The 23,643-nt window shown below is 39.9% G+C and overlaps 2 long non-coding RNA genes across 4 annotated transcripts in view; one reads left to right on the forward strand and one right to left on the reverse strand.

Annotated features, from left to right (window-relative positions):
* LOC116668000 overlaps positions 1–23,643 on the reverse strand; it is a 269,658-nt gene that overhangs the window by 34,631 nt on the left and 211,384 nt on the right. For all 3 annotated transcript variants that reach the window (XR_004325024.1, XR_004325021.1, XR_004325022.1), the window contains 3 exons: positions 11,939–12,053; positions 3,800–3,998; positions 2,737–2,823 (listed from right to left, as the gene is read on the reverse strand). This is a non-coding gene — a long non-coding RNA (uncharacterized LOC116668000). The remainder of the gene's footprint in view (positions 1–2,736; positions 2,824–3,799; positions 3,999–11,938; positions 12,054–23,643) is intronic.
* On the forward strand, positions 60–20,812 carry LOC116668003. The gene is made up of 3 exons (XR_004325026.1): positions 60–337; positions 6,752–6,755; positions 20,802–20,812. It is a non-coding gene; the product is annotated as an uncharacterized LOC116668003 (long non-coding RNA).

Raw genomic sequence — 23,643 nt, forward strand, 5'->3', positions numbered from 1 at the left:
TCAGATTGGCCATGGGGTCTTGCTTTCACGTGGGGAAAAGCTGTCTACCCGACAATAAATCCAAGATGAAAGAAACAGAGCTTGGGGGAAGAGAGAGAGAGACAGAGAAAGAGGAAGGGAGGGAGGGAAGGGAGGAAGGGGGAATGAGAGAGAGAACCCTGAAAACATCACTCGATGCCTCGACCTAAATTTGCTTAACACTAGCTTTGCTCAGGAGATTTCCGAGTTTCTATGACCCAATAAATCCCCTTTTGATGAAGTCAGTTTGAGTGCCTGTCACTTACAATTGAAAGAAAGCTGAATGATACTGGAATTGGCATCTGGCTGGTGTGTACAAGTGGCAGAGGCCCAGAAGTGAAACTGGCTAGTTGAGGCAGGATAACAAGCCATGAGAGGGTGAGAGGCCTCCAGCCCCAAAGCAGAGGTTGAAAATCCTTGTGCTAACATGGACTTTTTGTAGCTACTTCAGGCAATACATGCAGCTCTGTGCTCTGCATTTTTCACTTAGCATAATTGCAGTGATAATGACAATAGTTTGTAATTATTGCACATTGAGTATTGTGTGCTCTGTATTTTCCAAGCATCCTCCCATGGTATCACTCAGCCCTATTAGGTATGTGCTATTATAGTCATCATTTGCAGTCCCAAAGTAGTTGAAAAACAAGCTTAAATTCAAACAGCTAAAAAGGATGCAAATCCTATTGTTCTGGCCCAGAAAAAGAATTCTTAACTACTCCTTATTTTTTCTACTTCATAACCATGTTTCTATGGATTGCTTATCTTTGCAAACATTTTTAATAGCAACACACTATTCCACAGAGAATACGTAACAGTAATTTTCATCTTTGGGAAAAGGACACAAATGAAGACATAAGGAGCGATGGGTCAAGGCTGCTGAGACAAAGTTTGGATCTTGGTGGCAAAAGCAGTGATTTTCCCAGGGAAAGCAGATTGGCTAAAAACCTTACATGGAGTGGATCCCCAACTTCCTTCCCCCTGGGCACTGGTAACTAGTATCAGTTCCCTCCATCCTCACTTCCAGGGGCTCTGCACAGGTAATAAGATGTGCAGTAACAGAAGAGGAGATCTTTATAGCTGCAGGGGAGGGAGGGAGGCTATTCACTCAACAAAGGTGTGTTGACACCTGCTCTGTGTCCAGGGCTATAGCAGTGAACTACACAACAGAAATTCTTGCCCTCACAAAGTGTACATTCTGCTTGGGGAAAAGTAGCTAAATCAATCAATCAATGGAACATATCAATTGAAAAAGATTGATAAGTGCTAAACAGTGAAAGGAAACAGGGGAACAGGATAGGGAGATAAAAAAGGTTGCAAGTGAATGGAGTTATCAGAGGAAGTGATGTAGTGGAGGTAACATTTGAGCAAAGACTTGCAAGTTGTGAGGAACTAAGCCACGTGGAAAAGAGCATCCCAGGAACGTGCAAACACAAGGGCTCTGAAGCAAGGGAATGCTCCACGTGTTAGAGGAAGATCCAGGAGCCCATGTGGCAGGAGTGGAGCAGGTGAGGAGATGAGTACTAGGATATGAGTCAGAGAGGGGACCGGTCAAGAGCAGACCCTGGGGGGCCTGGCATGCCACGCCACGTGAGTACTTTGGTGTTTGCTTCGAACAAGATGAAGGACACTTGAATAGAGGTGTGAAATAATCTGACCGAGAGTTTAATAGGATCCCTCTGGTCCATGTGTGAGGAACAGACTGTAAGACGGAAACCAGAAGCAAGGAAATCAATGAAGAGAGATGACAGTGGCTTGTAATACAGTACGAAGTATGAAGGTACTGAGAAGTGATCAGGTCCTGGACATGTTGAATACAGAGCAGAAAGGATTGCTGATAGGTTGGATGTGGAGTGAGGTAGCCAAGGAGTCAGGGATGGTCCCAGGTTTACAGACATCCCCTAAATCATCTTTTTTTGGACGGTTTGAAAGTTGAAGTGGACCGTGTCCCTGAGATGAAGGTGGGTGGTGCAGATGGTCCATTGCACACTCCTGTGACAGTTATTTGATGAAATGTGAAGTGATTTTTTAAAAATTATTTTTATTTTAAAAAAGGTAATTGGCTTTTCCAACACATTGGAATTTTTGAAGCATTATAGGATTATTAGCCTTTAAAAATGTGCCTTTCTCATAATGTTGTAGGTGAGTTCTACTCTTTTTGCTAGTATGTTTCTAAATCATGTTCTGTTAACTATTTTTTGGTTCTCTGTAGTTTGTGGTAGTGAACAATGGGAATAACTTAAATATCAAGGAATTATTTAGACATAAATTGCAGAAGATAACAAAAAAGTATTTACATTAAATCTTATTGTTATAGTAAAACAATATATAGAGAGAGATCTGGGAAGACTTGACATGCATACAATGATTTTAACAATAGATGTCAAAGTGGAGGAGATTATGAATGTTCTTTTTAATTTTCTTGAATAAGCTTGTTACTTTTATACTAAGAAAAAATAAAAGAAGTGTAATAAAAGAGGCAGTAATAAAAGTATTAAAAGAATTCTATTGCAGGTTATTTGGGGGGTTCCAAGTAATCTCTTCCTATTCGATATTAAGGTTCTTTAATTTTGTTATCCTTAGTGAATAAAGAATCAGTCTGTGGCTGAAAATCATTTTAAAATTGAAAAAGAAACAGAGTTTAAAAAAAAGTTTTGCAAATAAGAAAGATAGTAATAAAGCATAAATACTTTAACATATTTCATAGGACATGAAAATTACCAATATTGAACTTGAAAGTAAGAGGCTGGGATTTTAACTTTCATCAAATCCTCATTTTGGCTCCATTTGTTTTCCCCAAGTAGTTACCTATACAAAAAGAAAATAGGAAGGCATCTGAGGCATTGTGGAGTAGACAACAGGTGTTGTACTAAAACCCCTCAGTTTTAACCCCAGCACAACTTGTCACTATCATTTTGACCCTGGAAAGTGTATGTTAAATACATACATAGATCAGATTCTTCATCTGAACAGTGCTGATGATGAAAATTTCTTCCTCATGACATTGTTGTTGTGAAGAGAAAAAAAGATGCATCTAGAGCACCTAATGTGGTGCAGCCATTATGGAAAACAGTATGGAGATTCCTCAGAAAACTAAAGATAGACTCACCATATGATCCAGCAATCCCACTCCTGGGCATATATCTGGAGGGAACTCTAATTTGAAAAAATACATGCACCTTGATGTTCATAGGAGCACTACATACAATAGCCAAGACATGGAAACAATCTAAATGTCCATCTATAGATGAATGGATAAAGAAGATGTGGTATATCTAAACAATGGAATACTACTCAGCCATCAAAAAGAATAAAATAATGCCATTTGCAGCAACTTGGCTGGATCTGGAGATCACCATTTTAAGTGAAGTAAGCCATAAAGAGAAAGAAAAATACCATACGATATCACTCATATGTGGAATCTTAAAAAAAAAAAAGAAAAAAAAAGAGGACACTAATGAACTTATCTACAAAACAGAAACAGACTTGCAAACATAGTAAACAATCTTATGATTACTGGGGAAAAGAGGGTGGGATGGGATAAATTTGGGAGTTTGAGATTTGAAAAGGTTAACCACTAGATATAAAAATAGATTAAAAAAACAAATTTCTTCTGTATAGCACAGGAAACTATATTCAATATCTTTTAATAATCTTTAATGAAAAAGAATATGATAATGAATATATGTGTATATATGCATAACTGGACATTATGCTATACAAAAAAGAATTGACACATTGTAACTGACTATACTTCAATTTAAAAAAATAAAAAATAAAGCACCTAATCGTGAAGTTCATCGTAAGGTTACTTCTCTGTAAATGATGATTGTTATTATCTCTTCAGATTACACTCAACCTGAAATATCCATTTGTCAATATTCCAGCTTCCAACCTAGATGGTTGCTGCTGCCTGCTGAGATACTGGGTCCCTGTAGGGGACTCCTTTGTGGCAAGCACATTCCTCATGTTCTTGATGTGTTCTAAGGGGATGAAACAGAGTTGGAATCAGAAAATGCCTATTAGCTTATCACCCCAGACCCAGGAAAGTATTCTGAAACTCTTCTCAGGAGGCATTGCAGCCTGTTTGCCCAAAGGACACTGTAGATGGAGTTGTCACGTGGTCGGCATATGGCATTTTGTATTAAAATCGGTTGTAATATTTCCTCATTTATTCTGTTTCCCCAACTAGACTGAACGTTTTTGAAACAGGAACTATGGCTGATGTATGTTGCTCTCTTGGTACCAGGGACAGTCCATCTAGCAGAGGGTTGCTTATTAAGTGATGGATGAATGGACAGAGGGATATATAAGATCAGACGTTCTCAGCTACATATATGTTTCTGACCTATTTGGATTTTTTTTTTTGTAAAACAAAAAGAAAGTCATAACAATAGTGCAAAAATAGTCCTATTAATAGCTTTCCAGTTCCATAAATGGGTCAGATTTAGCTTCCTCTGAGCAGTAACCAATAGTAATAAAAAGGCATAGATTTGATTCCCCAATTCCCTGACATAATGTATCTGTTAATAATTATGTTCACTAGAGGAGAACAGAGTCTATCTGAAACTCAAAAATGTATTTAACAGTTTTTGTTAAAGTGATGAGAGTGTTAATAATACTAATTGGCTAATGGAGAAGAAGGAAGGGATAAAATGAAGGAAAGCTTAGTAAATTCTTAAAGATGAAAACTTGCTGGGCTCAGAAGTATTTATTTATTTATTGAGGCTTACTTTAGAATCTTTATCTTTTCTCTGATACATACCCATGTAAATTTTATAAGGTTCAACCTAACTTTTCATTTCAATAATTTTCAAATGACTAGCCCTCCAACTCCTTCCCTTTCCTAAGCAGATTATCTCACCCTCTGTCTCGTGAAGACAATATAAATACAAAAACAAACCAACAATCAGAAACCTGGAAACCAAACCCCTTCATCTACAAACTCTTCTTCCTTTTTGTAACAGTGGAATCACTGTCTCTTCTCCCACCTGAAGTGTAATCCCGTTACTTTCAACTTTCTTAGGGGCTTATCTATTAATTATCCCTCCTCTTCTCTCATATAATTTCTGATCTCCTTTTCTATTCATTTCTGCCATCAAAAGGTAAACATCCTCAAATCTGCCCAACTGAAACAAACAACAAAAAAGGCATCCATTGTTCCTTTTCCCCTTCCAGCTAACACTCTCTCAACCGTCCCCCATCTCTTCATATCCGAAGTCTAAAGAGAATTCTCTACCTCCAATGTTCCTGTTCATTACCCTGCCCTATCATTTCATACATGACAACATATAAATGAATTTGGAAATTAATAGACATTTTCTTCTTATTTTACTGACCATTCAGCAATCCATGTACAGCAATCCATGTACAGCAATCCACACACCTATCTATGTACATCTATAGCTCCAGCCCAAGATCTCCTGAGAGATGCTCATCTCTGAAATGTTACCACTTCTTCCCTCCCAGTGAAATGGCTCCAGACTCTGTCACTACCATAACAGCCCCTTACAAGTCCACCTGCTTTCATGGTGCTCCCCTAGACTAATTGTCTGTAATGCAACCGGTTTTCAAAACAGATCATGTCTCTGTCACTTGCACCATCCAAGGACTTCCAATTACTCATTGGACAAAGTCTATGCTTCTTTTGGCATAAAAAGCCCTATGAGTTTTATCCCCTGCATGCCCCTGCAGCCCTTTTTAAGCATCCATAGTCCAGTCAAATAGACTTCTTTCAAGGCCTCAAAACACTAAGCTCTCACCAAACTCCAAACTTCCCATGTGTTACTATTTTTGCCCAAAACACTGTTTTCCATCACCTCTCTCTCATAAGCCCTTACTAAATCTTTAGGTCTAAGATGCATCACCTTTTCTAGGGGACGTTCCTGGAAGTCTAGGCTCCAGCTTCTAGGCTATTTTAGTATTTTAAGTGCTGTTTCTTATATGAGCATCATTTCTCATAGCACCAAAGCATATTATTCTTATTCTAAAATAATACTCATCGCTGAAGTACTCATCACTTCCCTGAAATTTCATACTTAATCATTTGTTTCTGCAACTAGCCTGTAAGCTCACAGAAAAAAAAGCTTGTTTGCTGTGATAGCTCTGAAACCTATGAGAGGGATCCACAAATTGTAGATCAGAAAGAGCGTTTATGGAATGAATGAATGATGGGCACTCAATAATTAATTAAGACACAATGATTTTAGGTGGCTAATAAAAATGAGTGGCAATCAGAGACTCTTGACTAGGACAGTAACAATTTTACTTTTTATATATATTTTATATTTAGTATTGAACATGGATTATACTCTCTTGTATCTTTGCTAGATAGTAGCTATTACTGAATTTTAATAATCTCCATTTCCATCATGGAGTCTACAAAACGCTTTAAAAAAACACATACATGCACATACAAAGATATTGCTATATTTCTCTTTCCTTCAAAAGGGCCCATCACAATCTTTCTACTTCACCTTAGCACTCTCATTCCCAGAACTCCTCAGTTTTGAACAAACTGCTTAGTTTCTGAATCATTCCATTTTCTTTTTTCTATCAGCAACTTCACATCTTTCCATCAGCTGTTCTCTTTCCAAAAGACCCTCCATCTATGTAATTTTATCAGATTTCCTCCTTTAAGGTTCCAGAATTAACTCAACTAAAACTTCCCCATTTCTCTATAGAGCAACTAGAAATGGAAGGCCATTTTTTTCTTGTCTTATACCTCCCAATCTAGCGGAGTGCTCAGGACAGATGAGAATCTTAGGGAAAAAGAAAGAAACAAAGAAAGAAAGAAAGAAAGAAAGAAAGAAAGAAAGAAAGAAAGAAAGAAAGAAAGAAAGAAAGAAAGAAAGAAAGAAAGAAAGAAAGAAAAGAAGAAAGTTCATAAAGGAACCCTTGACAAGGAATCAGACGGAAGTATCTCCGTCCTCCTGACTCCTTATCTTCCTCCATTACCTCCGCCTCCCTTCCCCCCTCCCTCCTCCCTCCTTCCCCCTCCCGCCCTTACCCCTTCACTCCCGGAGACCCTGAATAAAGTAAATAAAATGTAAGACTGAGTGGATGAGTAGATGCATGGAAAGATGGATGGATCTGTCCCATTGAAAACTCTGAATTGTGGTGGGGACAAGGGAAAACAGGCCTAACCTCACCTCATCGGCTAGAAAATTAAATCTGAAAGATGTTATTACATGTGCAAGTGATCCAGCAACAAGGGTCACAATGGGAGGAAGAATTCATTTTCCTGAGTTCACTGAAGGAATCTGCGATCCAGGCTGAGATGTGCACCTTTTGCCTGACAACATCAAGAGTAGACACCACTGAGTAAACATAGACTTCTCTCCCATCAAATCCCACACAACCTTGTACTTCTCCAAAACACAGTGCCCTGGAAACTCTCTAATGAGAGCTGTCCATGACTGAACATTTAGTTCTCATAAATCCCTTCTCTACTGCAACAGAATTTGGACTTGACAACCTTTAAGATTATTTCAAATTGAAGATTGTGTCATTCATTACAGTCCCTGAAAAGGACAATGGAAGAAATGAGTATCAATCAGGGTCCAATTAGGAAAACAGACGCCATACTAGGTATTTCAATAGAAAAAAATATATATATAAATGCGTGCTGGAGGTGAAAAAGCAAACAGGTAGCAGCTGTCATTGTCAGGGCTGGGGACAGTGCCTGTTGCTGGTGGGGCAGTTGAGATCCATTTCTGGGGCCACATGGAAAGGAATGACGAGCAACTACATAGGGCTTGCTTCTGCCCTGTTCTGCCTTCAAGTCTGGTTCCAACACCCTTTAATAGTGGATCCTAACAGCTAGCAAAGCAGAAACATAGGTTGAGGCTCCCAGCCCCAGTACTAAAAGGAAGAGCATAGAAGAATGGATTCGGTGTTGAGATGTTGAGAGGTCATTGTTTAAATTAAGGTAAATACAGAAATCCTGCTTCCAAAAACCTTAGATGCTTGCATCTTGGATAGGGGAGACGTAAAAATTCCTTAATAACACTGAGATTCTGCAGAAGAGTAGCTGAGTAAGCAAAATGCATTATGAATCTTCATTTTCTCTGCTTGAATATGAATTATTCTATTTTTTACATAAGGATGTAGAGGGTGGGGGAAATGAGGAGAAATCAATTTGGACAAAATGATTTTGGGGGGGTGGTTGTGTCAAAGCTGGATGAAAAATTATGTTCTGTTGATAAAATGAACAATGAAAGTATGTGATGGAAAACTTTGTGAAACCAGAACCAAATATAGAATCTGATCAGAATTTTTTTTTACAGGACTGAAGCAAAACAAAACAAAGTATGCATTTGGACCATCTGCCATTGGTCCTTAGAAGATAGTGTGGAATTTACCCAAACTTAATTTGTTGACAAAATGACATGCTAGGCAAAACAAATTTAATTTCCCCCCCCAAATCAAGTAAGGGTTTGCCACAAAGGACTTGTCCCATGAATTATATAACTATTTTCCCTTATTTTAACTACTCACAAGGGTCCTTCTGAGAGTGAACACTCTATCGTGGAGTCTTGTAACTCTTTAAATAGGAGGTGCTTAAAATGTTTACTGTTTTCTTGGAACCCCAATGACTCTGCTAACACAGACTCAGATATGAATAACAGCAGCTGAATCTATAAATGGGAAGTCTACATTAAGTGTCCAGATAAGACCAGTGTTTCCCCTCAAGCAACAGTATTCTCCTAACCTAAGAAATAATACTAATAAGATAGTCTGTAGTGCCACAGCAAGTTTTTCCATGCTTGGAAATCGTATGAACATGGTGTGATCATAATTTTTAAAAGATTTGCTTTGGAAAAGAAAAGAAAATGAGGTGATAATTGCTTTATAAAATGTCAGTGCCATGAATTTTTCCAAGGTCAAGATTTTCCCAATTGTTTTTTTTCTGAAATTTATCTCAGTCCTGTATCTTAATTCCCATTTGCAGAGCGTTTTTCAGTTCATGATGCACTCTTACTGTATGATTTCATCAATTGCAGATCACAACAATATACGAAGAAGAAGTTACTCTTATATCTCTCTTATGGGTGAGGAAACCAAGGCCCAGAGATTAAGCAATTTCTTGACCAGGATCACACAGCTAGCAAGAGGCAGAGCTGGGATTGGAGTCTAGTTTGGCCTAGTGCCAAAACTGATGCCTTTTCTAGAAATCTTTGTTGTCACCAGTCCCTGATCTCCATCTTTTTGCTAATCTCAGGAAACCTTGGAGAATTTTCCATGCATAAAAAGGGCTTCTAGTTTCGCCCATTGTAAACTTGGAGGACAGAGGCTAGTTCCTGTTACTCTTTACGTCCACAGAGCTAGTAAAGGACTGGAAACAGACTGTCCATCCATTAGACTACCTCTGACTGAGGGATAGAGTTCTCTATCTAACCTACACTCATTATGTCCTGCTGGAGGATGAAGACCTATAGTCCAGTCACTGGGCCCCAGTAGGGAAGGCAAAAAGGGAAAGGGGAGTGGAGAGGTTTTGAGGGTAAGATTGGAGGCAGAGTCCCAAGTCCCAGAGGTGCACTCATGACATACAATGCCCATGAAACCCACTCAGGTTTTGATCGACTTCAGGGAGGAGTTTGTGGGACAAGGATGAGAAGAGCAGGCCTCGAATAAGAGTCACCGGGAACATAGCTGGTACACAATTTTCTGAGATATCAAAATCCACAGAGCTAACTAGAGGCAGAGGAAGCACGGGTCCTTAAAAATAACCTGTTCTACTCTCAGACTGTCAAATTTTACATCTTTGAAGATAGAGACTTAGGGGAAATTCATCAGTCTTGAAAACAATACTAACTAGCATTTGTTGAGTTAATCGTCTGAGTCAGACACTCAGCTAAACATTCTACCTGTGTTGCCTCATTTAATCCTCACAACTATTCTACATTCTCCCTTTTACAGTGAGGAGGGTGAAGCTCAGAGAGGTAAGTAATTTGCCCAGAGTCACAGAGAAACAACTTTCTAAGCATCAACTTTCCCTTCTATATAACAAAGATTATAACAGCTCCCCGCTGGGCTTCATGTCAAGATGAAAAGAGAAAATGTATGTATTGGAACGGAGTCCTGCATACAACAAATAACAGGTCTTCACTCTGTTATTTAAAGCAGAAAAATAGATATGGTTTGAATGCAGGTGGTTAAAATTCCAGTTTTTCCAGCCAACTATAAAGATTCAAATACTTGCTTTGACATCTTCATCTGTGCATATTATCTTGGCTCTGTAAATTGCCCCTGCTTCCTTGTCTCTAAGTGCTAAAAAAAAAAAAAACACAGTAATGGGATCTGACTCGTAGGGCTGTTGTGAGAATTAAATTTGGCTATGTATTTCAGTAGGCATAATCCCACCATGGCACCCATGATCTCTGTCCCCTGGTGTTACCTGTGCGATCTCCTCCCCTGAATGTGAATGTGTTGCATGGCTTGCTTCTAACCAATAGAATATGTCAAAGATGTTAGGCTGTCACACCCATGATTAAGTTCCATTATATAAGACTTGGTATTAGCAGAAGAGAGGAAGAGATTTCCCTGTGGGCCTCATGGAAACAAATAGCCAAGTTGTGAACGGCCTCTGGAGGGGGCCACATGTCAGGAAACCATGGGCAGCTTCCAGGAGCAGAGCACAGCCTCCAGCTGACCATCAGTAGGAAGTCAGGGTCTTCAGTCATAAAGCTGCAGGGAAATAACCCCACTGAGCTTGAAAGCAGATTATTCCATAGTTGAGCCTCCAGTTGAGAGTGCAGCCTTATTGGCACCTTGGTTGTAGACTTGTAAGTCCCTAAACAGAGCACCCAGCTCAGAACCCTGACCCACAGAAACTAACTGGTAATAAATACGTGTTGTTTTGAGCTGTTAACTGTGTTAATTTCATATTCAGCCAAAGAAACCTAAAGTTTGCATGTAAAGCATGGCACAGAGACTTGCATGTATTAAGCCTTCAAAATATTAGCTGTATTTTCTACATATATCAATCAATAAACAGATGTTTATAAATATTTTTACTTATATATAATGTATCTCTACAAATGGCTTCCTGAGTTATTGGTCCATGCCTTCTCTATACTTAAAAGGTCTTCTTAGAATTTTCATGGCTAACTTCTCCTGGGTAAGGCCTGGAATTACAGAATTCCACTAGAGGCCTCACTCATCTGTCTTGTAACAAGGTCTGAGAGAGGCTGGGAGTGCCTAAGATTCAACTTTATCTAAAATATTAAGGGCCTCCGAACAAAGAGGGACTCTGTGGGTGGGAACAGACTGAACATAATAAACCATGCTGTTTCTTCTTAGGTTTTCCTCACGTTATTAAATTAAATGTCAATTTTGGGCAGATTGAATAACAGTAGCAAACATTCAGTTTAACAGCCGTGATACTGTATGCACACGCTTTTAAGAGTCTCTCTAAGAGCCGGTTGGAATTCAGGCTGAGACAAATTCATAAACATGTATTTTATAACCTGCTTAGTAGGTTATTAAAGAATGAGGCTGGATTTATTTAGCCATTGTTCAATGAGTGAAAATAGAATACTTTCAGAATGAAGACTTCTATAAGGCTGTTGATGTTTGGGAGGCTTCTCCCTCAGACCCCAGGCAACCTTAGAGAAGCTGACGACATGTTGGTGAACACACTGACGGAAGCACCAAATGACACGCCAAAAGGAAGTCCCTGTCTTGCTATGCACAGAGTTCTCCTTGGCTTCAACACTGAATGAGGGGTCCATTCACACAGACTTTTCACACCCATTCTTGCACCTTTTCATTACCTCAAGCCTGAAAGAAGAAGAGAACTTCTTAAAAATTAACTCACCCTATCTTTGAACAGACAAGTTGTTGAGCAACCATGATAAGCCAGGAAAAATAAGCACAGAGAAGCGTAAAGAAGCTTAGTGCCTCGACAAATGTCACACACCTGGAAAGCAGAGGGAGTGGGGCTCAAACTTCGGCTCAGCTTCTTGATCTGCTCCTGACACGTCCTCTGACCGCAAAGGAATTTACTGGTTTCTGTGATAACGATGGAGCTGCAGCTTCAAGGGGAGCAAGATTTGGTGAGAATTCCCTCCAAAAGAGGAATGGTGACTTCTTGTTCTGAAGGGCTTTGCCTGGGGCTGTGAGCCCCACCCGGGATGTACAGTGGTATGCTCCAACCCCAGTCCTCAACACCGACGCTCTAACAGAGAGGCACCTCACCATTTCCCGTCCAGTGATCTTCAGACCGGCCAGTCACTCGTGTTGGGACTTTTGTCTACAATTGCATCACTTTATCATGGACCCTTTCTCTGAAGTTTGCTCTCCAAATATATTTTCTTAGAAGGCTAATGGGACAGAAAAATCACAACAAAAATCCCACATCACCTATTTCATATTTCATATTCTGTTCTCCATTCCAGCTACACTGGGCATTCATTCCTTTATTTGGCAACTGTGGACAAAGCACCTCCTATTAGGGGGGGCAGTCAGGAAAAAATGGATTTCCACTCAGCAAGAATAACTCTCAATCACTTTCCCTTGTGCTGTATGCATCTCCCAGCTCTCACCCTCAGTCTTAGCTATAAATGGCTTCTAACTTCTGTTGTAGTACCTTAGCAAAAGCATTCCGTTATTTCCAGATATTGTACAGAGGTTTACACACCCGGCTACACTAACCAACTAAAGAGGTATGGAGAAGAATAACTAAAAAAGGAGGGACTCTTGGACCCATGCATGTAAATGTGGCCAATAGGACCGGATCCGCACCAGAGGTCATGAATTTGAAATCGGGCTCCACCGCTCACTGGTGTGCATGATCCCAGGCAAGCTGCTTCACTCTCGTCTACCTAACCTTGTTCTCAGAGGAGAATAATAATAGTAATAGTAATCATCTCATAGGGCTATTGAGAGAGTAACAATAGCTAACATAAGAGCTTAGAATAGTAACTGACACTTGGAAAGCACTCAGTACGTGTTAGCTATTGTTATTATAAAGAATATTAAATATTTCCATCCAAACCCTCGATCACCTTGCATAGCGTGTGACTTAACTTTTTCTAGCACATTTGAAAGAGCGATCTTATAAAATCTTCTGTATTTGGTACTTTTTGTAAAAGTAATTCCAAAGGCATTATCATAAACATGGATTACGATTTTCTTAGCAGGGTAATAAAAAAAAACAAATGCTATTTTTCAAATTAAAGTTTAAGGCATACATTTGTCTTCTTATTCTGACTCGTTCCTCTCCTCATCATTATAGTTGGAATTTGTCGACTCTTTTGCATGTTCCAGGCCCTACGCTAATGTCTCTTTCCACTCTGATTTCTGGCTCTCGAGTCCCATTTCATGGCTTTGTGTTCTGGTTCTTCCATATCCTGTCTGTGTGAACCTGGAGATGTATTTACCTCTCTGTGCCTCAGTATTCACATCAGTCAAATGGGGAACCAAACTGGGTGTAGTATTATTGGACCAGCATAATACTTTGCACGTATAAGCTCCCATTAAGTTCTAGCTAGTATCATGACCCTGAAAGCCAGGACAATTTCTGACATCATAGCTGTTCAGTTAAGACGTGTTGAATTTACGTTCTATGAGCAATGGGAGTAAGGACTCAGAACAAGGAAAGTGCAGGGTAGATGTAAAAAATGCAGAGCTCCATGAAGCTGGAGCATGAGTTGCTCTAGCCATGAAGGCCAAAACTCTCTTCCAGATGTCAAAGCGTCCTCCTCCCAGGTGTAACCCGAAAGCCAGGCCTCCCCAGTTCACTCGGCAACTAAGGCCAATAAGCCGCCTTAATTTGGAAAATTCCACTCACGTTCCTGGTCTCTGGCTCTCCACATGTCCCCAGGGGCTTTTATGCCAGCCTTGAATCCCAAATGTTGAAGAAGAAGAAAAGAGCGGATGGAAAAAAAAAAAGGTAGAGGAAAGGTCGGAAATTTAAACTGAATTGTTTGGTAATGGAAAGTCCCTTTCAAGTCTCTTTAATTCTTTATTTGGATTCCATTGAGTGTGTGCCAAGAGAGAAAAGGGAAAGGTTAAATCCTTCTATCAGATCTGGCAAAGAAGCTCAGTCAAGCAGCTTAAGAGACGGATTAGCTCGCCTGCAATGCAAAAGTGTTAATATACAGGATGCCAGCGGGCCACACAGACCCCCTCCCACCAAGCCTTGACATCCACTGGCCCTGGGAGGGGGCCTGAAGGAGGAAATTGGTCCACAAGGTTACAGATCCCCAAGGAAGTGCTAAATGGTCCCTCGGCACAGGGGCAATCGGGGCCTTAGGTACGCTCACCCTTTGAGGATGTGATAAAGCTTCCTATTCTCCTCCCAGAAAATTGCTCATATATACAAGGTTTTGTCAGAAACCTTAGGGGATTCAAGGACCTCATGTATCCCACTCACAAATTCCTGCCTTAAAACTTTGAGAATTTTTTGCTAAAAATCTTGTTTTTCACATGATTCTTCCTGGATGGCTTTTCTGGAGTGAAAACACTTTTTTCAACCAAGATCAGAACTATAATTCGAAACGTGATTGTCGGTGACCCAACATGTCTGTATTGAATTCAACATCAGAGGTGAGTTCAGTGGAAGAAAAAACAACATCAAAAACCCTGGTCTTTGGAAGAAATGCTGGGCTCTGCTGTTGGCTCCAGCAATCCCAAGCTGGGTAATGTTGGGAAAGTCACTTAGCCTTTCAGAGTTTCACTGTCTCCATGACTGAAACAATGTTGTAATAGTCAGTCACCTGCCAACCTCATCAGGTTTCCGTCAGGTCATACACTTCTTGTGTGGCAAAGTGATTTTCTAGTGATAAAAAGGACTATGTAAATATGAAAGGTCAGTGAGCAGCTAGCACATGGCAGACACTGGCGATGTTGAGATGAGGGGGACAAGGGTCCTTCCTCCCCTGAAGGAACTTCATGGAGTGAGAAGATGGACCAAAACTTCAGCGACCACAGCCCACTGAGACAATGTGCTGTGATAAAGGTTTTATGAGGCCTCACAGGGGGAAGAGTACATCACTTTGGAGAGGATCAGGAAAGGCTTTCTAAGGGAGAGAAATACCTGTGCTGAATTTCCAAAGGCAGTAAGGGTAGCCAGGTGGTAAAAGAGAGGAATGGGATATTTCAGTCAAAGGAATCATCAAGTTTAAAATCAAAGAGGAAAAGTGTGGTGGTAATTGCTAAGTATCTTATGTCGTGCAGGCATGAGAACTTACAGTGTTGCTGGGGGTCTTGACTTAAAACATCAATTCCTTTTTTAAAAAAATTTGCATATATGTATTTTTTTTTACTGATGTATAGTCAGTTTACAATGCTGTGTCAACTTCTGATGTACAGCATAATGCTTCAGTCACAATTCAGGGCCAGGGAAAGGAGGCTGAGATGGGAGAGATTTTTGAGCATTTCCCTTTTTGAGTCTCCTCACTGCCCTACAGAAAGGCAGAGGTGGGCTGCCGAGAACATCCCATGTCTCCCCAGACCACTGTCCCCATCTTCTGGGGCTCTCTTGAAGGGAGATGCGACAAATGGCCACACTTCCCCTCATGCTCCAGATTCTTTTACCTTCTTTTGAGCCTTTTTCCCCAAATTTCAGATTAGAGGAAGTGCTTACTTCTTTGGGATCTTTGGGACCCTATCCCTAAATGGGGGGCCCGGGGTGGACATCAGGAGAGGTGGCCTAGCTGCCCATGCTAAGAAGACTGGGTGTTTTTTCTGCTTGAAGAATGCCCTCCAAAGTGTGCAGGAGTGCATGTGTATAAAGTCACGTGGGATCTGGAAAAGCCAGGGCAGCCAAGTACTTCTCCTATGAAGTGTCAAACTTGTGTGTGTTTTAAAGGAAATGCGTTTCTGATGTACTTAAGTTTAACATACTTAAATACTTCAAGATAGTGTCCGTCATCCAAGTTCTTAGAACTTGGATTTTTAGTCAAGTTCTCACCTTAGAAATAGGAAGCTGCAGGTTTTTCCGAGAGTAGAAAGAGCGTGAACCACACAGGACAAACCTTCAGTGTTTCGCTCGATGCCAGGGAAACAGTCCCCTAAAATAAGCCCTCCTTTTAAATCTGCACCTGCCCTTTCTCTGTGGCTGTCCCACTCACCTTCCTCATTGACAGGGTGACCTCACAGATTCGGTGGCCTAGGACAGCTCCAGCTCGTGCCCCCAGTCCTGGCATCATTATCTACGGTGCCCGCTCCCACACTCCAAATATCCAGGTTTGGATGATAAATGGCATGGTCACCTTATATAGGGCAGAGTTTTGACGCACCCATTCTCTCCATCCTTCCCCTTTGTTACAGTCCAGATGAAATATACTGCAAGCCACAAATGTAATTGGAAGTTTTCTAGTAACCACATTCAAAAAAGTAAAAAGAAATTGGGAGTTAGAGATTTGCAGATACTAACTTCTATATATAAAATAGATAAACAACAAGTTCATACTGTAGAGCACAGGGAGCTATATTCAATATCTTGTAGTAACCTATAATGAAAAGGATTTGAAAACAAATATATGTATGTATATGTATGACTGAATTATTATGCTGTACACCAGAAATTGACACTATAACATAACATTATAAACTGACTATACTTCAATTAAAAAAAATAACAGTAATAAAAAAGGTAAAAAGAACGAGGCAGCACCAGTTAAAATAATCTATTATAACCTAAAATAACCAAAATATTACCATTTCATAATGTAATTAGTATACAAGTATGAATGAGATACTTCACCTTCCTCTACTCATACTAAGACTTCAAAGCTTACTGATGGCACATCTCAAGTCGGGTCAGCCATATTTCGAGGGTATAACAGCCACATGTAACAACTGCCTGCTATACTGGACCACGCAGTTCCGGAGCAGACTGTCACAGGGTCCCTTCCAAGTGATAGCTGACAACTCCGTCTGTAAAATCTTAGTGTAAGAGGGAACATGCTACAGTTCCCATTATTGTGGTCCCAAGGCAATAACTGAGATTCATTGCCAACTTCATCCATAACCTATAACCCATTCTATTTTTCCTGGCAAATTGTAATTCGGTTCAATTAATGGACCCTCAGTCTTTGAATTAACTCACATTTTTTAAAGTGAATGAGAAACTACAATTTTCCACTGCAAAAAAAGGAAGGGAGGAAGACAGAGAGAGAGGGAGGGAAAGGAGACCCGAATTATCCACCCATCTGGCCCCTTGCAACAGCACAATCTATTAGCCATTGAATCTATTGCACTGTCCTGTGAGTCAAGGTATTCTGACTGCCACTCTGACTTTGCTGCACATACGGTAATTATGTCCACCTTGCTTCAGTTGTTTAGTGCTACCACCTGGCTGGCCTTTGCTATTTCAGAAATTCACATTCCATTTGACACTAGAGAACACAGTCCATGGCAAAGTCTCTCATGGTCATGGTGGCCTACAGGGGACAGACACTATTAAACTTCTCAAAGATCTCCCCTTTCTTAAAGCATTTCTTAGTTGGGGGAACATCCTTAATTATGCATTAGAAAATGCAGTCACAATACTAAATTCTCTTCAACGTTACGTGTAGGTAAAACAACAAACGTGTATAGACTACTTAACACACACACACAAATTAATTTGGAAAAACTAATTTACTCATTCAATTCTCCCAATGCTTCTGTCATTTCGAACTGAGACATTCTCAGTCTTGTACCTAGTGCAGTCGGGGCTTCATCATTTAATAAAAAGCTGGTCTCAAGGTCCTTGTCCTCAACAGAATGCCACTCCCTGATCTACTTACTCACCTAAGTCTTTGGGCTAATCTCCTGATTGTATTTTGCATTTGGGGGATCTTAAAATAATAAAATGCTTTTTCCTGCTAATCTGTAGACCTTTGAGTTTGATGAGCACCTGCATTCTTTTCATGCCCAGCCTATATTTATAGAAATGATAGCCAATTGAAGTTTGGATCTCACTCATGGCTTTACCTGCTTCCTTACAGCATCACTGACATCTGTCGCTGTAAACAATAGACTTTCTCCACAACTGCCAGATTTGATTGGTGGTAAATTCAGTTCTCATTTACTATCACTTCTTCTTCAAAGTAGGTTCCTACATGGCCATGTTCATCTATGCACATGTGTGTACACACACACACACACACACACACATGCAAACACATACACATTCTATTATTGATTCTTCTATTCTTTTGTGAATTCTTAAAAGGTATGGATTTTATATGAATTCCTTTCTCTTCTCCTTTCTCTCTTCCTCTATTTTTTTCGTTTCTTCTTAGCACTGAGATTGACACATAATAAATAGCCAATAAAAACTTCTTGGCTAATTGATGTACCAGACAAATTATAATAGAGAGCAAGATTTTTTAATCCGCTTAAAAAACTCACAACTGAACATTTAAACACTCAAGAGTAGTTTTATAACCCTAGTTGTCACTAGAGTTCACACCCAACAGCCTCACACCATTTGTAATCTGGAAAATTTTGTAACGTAAAGCTGATTCTGTCAAATGGTTAACGGCACAAAAATCACAGTGTCTGTAGAAACTTTAACTTAGAATCTCCAGATTTGAGGATAATTGGAATCACAGCTTGAATGCAACAGTGATAACTATTTGAATTTAATTTACTATTATGTGCAGTGTAAGGGCTGATTCCTTTCCCCCCCAGCATTTTGGACTTTGATATAATTTCCTTTTTGTGAGCTAAATTTACTCAAGTGTCAATATTTTGCAATTCAAAGTACAAATTAACTTTATGTGTTTTGTTTTTCCCCTAATACAAGCAAATAAAAGCAACATTCACCAAAATTGTAAATGGTCTCTTGCTTTGCTTTTGTCCAACACTTTGCACGTGAGTTTTATTTCAGAAATACGTGTCTGTCAGCATCAGCAAACCCAAAGCATTCCTAGACCAAGAGTCTTAATTATCAAGTGGATCCTTCCATCCCTGCACTGGTTTTACTCTTGGGCTCTTCCTTCTTTTTCACCTGAGAAGCCAGCGTAGTGTAACCCAAAGAACATGGGGTCTGGAGAACATTCGATTTGGGACCCAGCTTTCTGTGGGACGTTGAATGCTTACCGTGTGTTAAGCGCTGTTCTAAGCATTTATCAAACGTATCTCACTTAATAATTGTTAAAATTTCTCATCTCCCCATTTTGAAAAATAAGGAAAATGAGACTTAAAGAGGCCAAGTAGCATGCTTAGGATCACGTGGCTAGAGAGTGAAAGCTTGATCTCAAGTCACTTAACAGAGTTCCAGTTCTGCTGCCCTTAACCTCTACCCATCGGATGCTGTAAACTGGAAGCGGCACCATCATCAGCACACAGCCTGGGAGACTGATGCAGGGACCTTACCGCTGGCTCAAGCCTGTATTGTCACGGGATCATTATCGTCCAGACTGCTAAACTTGCCTTCTTTGTGACCTGAGAGAAAATCACCTAAAACCAGAATGTCAGCACCTTTTCAGTAACTCAGAGTCCAACAGCCCTGCAAAATAAATGCTGAACCAGCCACTAGCATCATTCTGCTTGCCAGGCTTACTCTTGGAAACTTGGTCAGCTAAGGATCCTATGGCATCTGGTTGACCCCACATGAGGTTCAAAGAGTCAGGGAGTGCCCCAGAGGGTAGCAAAACCAGACCTAGAGGCCCAGGTTCAAAAAAACTGGCAATCCCTGACGCTCAGGACAGAGCAGGGACCCACTTGTCCAGGTCTAAGGACAATACTGTTAATCAGTCAGATGTCCAGCCGTGTGCAGGAGGCTGGTCTAAGAGCAGAGAAGAGGGATGGGAAGACCATCTTGGCGCATTCACGTTCCTAGCGGCCAGACTGTCCCCGGTCCCTCCATACGACATGAAACACCTTGATGTCTTTCCACTAAGCTCAGCTATTTTTGCTTAAGCAATTTCAACACAAGTACCTGTTTCTTGAAACCAAGAGTCCTTAAGATTGCACCAAAGAACAATTTCATGCTGGTGATTTTTTTCCTGGGTTTGGCTTTGTTAAAAAATTCAAAGGGCTGAAGCCAATCAAATTGAGGCTGTAATACCACCAGTTAAGACACTGCAAATGGGTTCCCATCTGCCCCTTTCTAATTGTAGGACTGTCAGCAAGTTATTTCACTTTTCTCACCCAGTCTACTCACCCTGTTTGAAATTGCAAACACACACACACAAACACACACATGCACCACCATTCCCTATCTTCCTTCCTTGCTTTATTTTTCCCAGAGTACTTTTTCATATTTTATATACTAAATAATTTATGTATTCATTTTGTTAATTGCCCTTGCAACTAAAACACAATCACCATACAGAGGCAGCTGGGTCTCCCTGGTTTAGAATGGAATTCAGTACATAGGAATTCAGTATATACTTGTGGTGGTAGTTGTTGAATGTATTATGTAGTTGATTAGACCATATTCATAGTGACCCTCTTGAGATCCTATGAACCCTGTGAGTTCACAATGGCAGTATTAGAAAGGCCTCAGGCTAATCTGAATATCACTACAAGCACAATGGAAATAATACATTTCAACCATCGTGATGCTTCTCTAGCACATCTACCATCTCATTAAACAAGAGAATTTAATGCTGCTTAAATTTCTATTTATTATCACTTTTCACTATATTCATAAATTATCTATGTCTCTTGTTTAGTAAAAATGACAGCACCATTACCCAAAGTGCAGTTTTTTGGGTGAGCAAAACAAGGGAGATGATGGAAGAAAAAACTGCAAAAGAATTATTTGGTCTGTGACTTTTCTCAAGTTAGTTAAACTTCTCAGATCATGTTCCATACTTGAAAAATGGTCATGGCATAAGATAGCACACGTATATAGCCTAGTGTGTGCTCAACAAGTTTCAGCTCCTTATTCCCTTTACATGGTGAAGAATGTCTTTTTCCAGCCCTAGAATCAAGAATTCTAAGTATGAAGCGTTTTCCCACCTTGAATTATACTCTAGTGTCAGCCAAATATGTAGAAAATCTCAGATGCCTCTGGAAGAGTCAAAAGAAGTCTAGTCTTCCTCGCCAGTAATGCCATGATGGTCACCTCACCACCCCAATTAAACAACCTAACAATGACCATTGCTATTGCTAATATTATAGCCTACATCTGTTGAGCAATTGCTCCCTATCAAACACCCTTCTAAGTAAGGTCTTTACCTATATTCATTCATGTCATCTTTATAAGACCTCACTCAATTAAGTATCACTATTAATCTCATTTTCATGTGAGAAAAGAGCTGCAAGGAGGGGTCAAGTAATCCAAGTACAAACTGTGGGCTTGCTATGCAAATGCAAGTGAAGAAACTTTCCCTACCTTTGCTTTCGGACCAGATTGCTCTTCCTAGGTCCTTATGCATACATATTCTAGAGTTACCTCTGTGTATAGCCATCTCCAGGTAGGAATTAAACATGGGAAGTCCACATGCAAAGTGTCAATAAATTAGAGAAAGCAACTGACCATGTCCAGAGAGGCAGGTGCCAAAGTTCAAAGATTTGGTTAGATATCTGACACTCTAACTACACAAACCAGGTCCTAAGATATCTCAGTGAAAGAGAGGATAATAGGAGCAAAAAGAGCCTTGGTGGAACCTTGCTGGACCAGTGCAGAGGGAGAGATCAGCCCCCTGCAGAGAATTAGGAATTCTATGATGCAATCCTAGCAGCTTCCTCCTCCGCACTTATTATTAGCAGTACTGCTTGAGGCTCACTGTTAGTTACGATAGAGCCTGTCTTCCCAAAGAACCCTCCTTCCCCGACCAATTTTGGAGAAGGAGGAAAATAATTAAGTAAAATTATTTACAAATAAATTATCCAAATATGACAGCTTTGGGGAGATAAGTAAGCAATGACCATGCATCTTCTATACCTAGATGGTTGGATCTGGAGCTCTCAGAACATATCAGAAGGGATTCAGAGTCTCATCTTTCAAGGCCCAAATGCATCAGTGGTGGGAAGGGCAGTGGCTTTAGTGTCAAAAGACCAGATTTTCAGTTTGCTAGCCAGGGCTCCGTGAGCAAGTCAGTGGATCCCTGAGAGACTCATCTCTTAATGGTGAAGCCTGCTTCTCTTACTTTCTAGAGTAGGGATGGAGATTAATAAACAGCATTTATAGGAAGCTCCGAGTTTCTCTAATACTCCAGATATGTCCTTTCACCTCAGGGCCTCTGTAACTGTACCTTCTTCATTCCTGAATGTCCTGTTCTGCCCAGTCCCCCTCACATGGCTAACTCCATGATAACACGTATGATCCTCTATTGTAATGCCCTGTTTACATGCCTGTCTTCCAGCTCTACTGTGAACTTTACGAGGGCAAGGATGGCATCTTATTATTGCATAGTTGCAACACACACAGCAGATACATTGAAAAGTCCCACTGGGGACTTGTGATTCCAGAAATATGATAAACAAGGCATTCTAATGCTGAGAACATTGAAAATTTTAGATATGATATAGAAAGAGTTATTTTTAAATGCATCAACGGATTGACCAGCATGTAAGAATACATAAAAGTCAAAGTCTAAGTGCAATAAGAGAAATTCAGAAAGTCAAGCAGAGCACTGAACTAAAATCTCATTCAGGGGTGTTTGCTGAACCCCAGTGGACTTGAGCCCTGGTTAGCAAAGAGACAAATTACAAGGTCTACCCAAAGGAAGGAGTCTTGTAGGAGATTCCCCACATGTATAAATTTGGGGCCCCCAAAACTACAACTTTAATTTAAGGATGAACACAAAATTTACTCCCAAAGGGAGTAAAAGAGTATGTCCCAGTCTCAAACCTCTAACTCTAGGAAGGGGGAAAATGTTCCTTGAAAATTCTTTACTACAAGTTAGTCCCTCATCAAATTTGTAGTCCCAAATCTCAGTAACTAGGTGACTTGAAAACTTCTAGCTAAAATTGGTTTAAAGTATTCTCAGATTGGCAGAACACATCAGGAGGAATCCAGCTGCAAATCAGAACTCAAATAATTATTGAATTCAGAAAATAGGAAAACAGCTTTCTAACACCTCTTTCATTCAGTGTTTGTTGGGAATTCTAGAATAACAGAAAGACAAAAAAAAAAGAAACAGAGGTATAAGTTTATGAAAATAAAATAACAAAACTCTCTTTATTCATGGGTGATATGATCATCTACACAGAAAAGCTCAAATCCACAGATTTATCATTCAGCTTAATAGATATATTATCAGGGATTCTTGATGCAAACTAATATAAAATACTGAAAACTCAGAGAATATATTTTAAAACAGAAACAATTTGTAATGGCATAAAATATGAAGTACCTAGACATAAATCCAGCAGAGATGGGAAGGAGTTTTATGGAAAATCTTATAAAACTTTATTGGGAAATGTTTAAAAAAGACCAAAATTAAAGAAGTACTATATCATGTTCATGGATAGTAAGAGTCAATATTAATGTCATTTCTTTCCAAATTGGTCTATAAATCTATAAAGTCAATGAAATTCTAAGAACATTCCAACAGGTTATTATTAAAGAAATTGAAAAGCTGACTCAACCACTTTATGGGGAAGAGTAAATACCAAGGACAGCCAAAACACTACTGCAGAAAAATAGTGGGATTTAGCTTTCAAAATACCAAACGTTATTACTAGGTGACAGTAATTAAAGCAGGCTGGTGCTGGTGCGCACATAGACAA

The sequence above is a fragment of the Camelus ferus genome, chromosome 2 (assembly GCF_009834535.1).
Source record: "Camelus ferus isolate YT-003-E chromosome 2, BCGSAC_Cfer_1.0, whole genome shotgun sequence".
Classification (NCBI taxonomy): domain Eukaryota; kingdom Metazoa; phylum Chordata; class Mammalia; order Artiodactyla; family Camelidae; genus Camelus; species Camelus ferus.